Source organism: Wolffia australiana, chromosome 11, assembly GCF_029677425.1.
Source record: "Wolffia australiana isolate 7733 chromosome 11, ASM2967742v1".
Classification (NCBI taxonomy): domain Eukaryota; kingdom Viridiplantae; phylum Streptophyta; class Magnoliopsida; order Alismatales; family Araceae; genus Wolffia; species Wolffia australiana.
Genome location: NC_135845.1, coordinates 486,977 through 487,500, shown reverse-complemented (window position 1 = coordinate 487,500; position 524 = coordinate 486,977). Strand labels below are relative to the sequence as shown.

Genomic DNA, 524 nt, shown 5'->3' with positions numbered 1-524 from the left:
CCAGCCTCCGCCGGGCCTCGCGTAGGCTTTCCTCCAGCGTGAACAGGGACGAGGGAAAGTGTTATTATCACTTTTCCTAGATTTTTTTTCTGGAATGATTGCTCTTGGTTTTTGACGTTAGCTAGCTCTGCACAGTTGCAAGATAGTCAGCGCGGACGACAACTCATTGTCAATAAATTTAATAGTTTTAATCAAATCAGGCTATAAAGTAGTCATTATTTAAAAATAGTGCAATCTTAAACGAAGAGTGGTAACATTCTGAAGCCCGGGGGAGGAAGATCGGCGACGATGAGTAATCAGTTTCAAACGTATCTTACATTGAATTATGTATGGGTAAAATCACACCTTCCCTCAAGAAAGGATATAAGAAATAAAGGAAATAGTGGGTTGGGCTTATAATTTTAATTCCATGACACGGCACAATTTTCATAGACCTATGGGATTTGGGGGGGGGGGGATTAATTTTCATGAGAAACATTCCATCTTCATTTGAACTACCTGGCTTTGTTGATGAAACTTATTAT

The 524-nt window shown here is 39.9% G+C and overlaps 1 pseudogene; it reads left to right on the top strand.

Moving 5' to 3' along the window:
* The window catches only part of LOC144709536 (LOB domain-containing protein 23 pseudogene), a 1,246-nt pseudogene extending 1,221 nt beyond the window's left edge, over positions 1-25 (top strand).
* Positions 26-524: the final 499 nt, after the last annotated feature.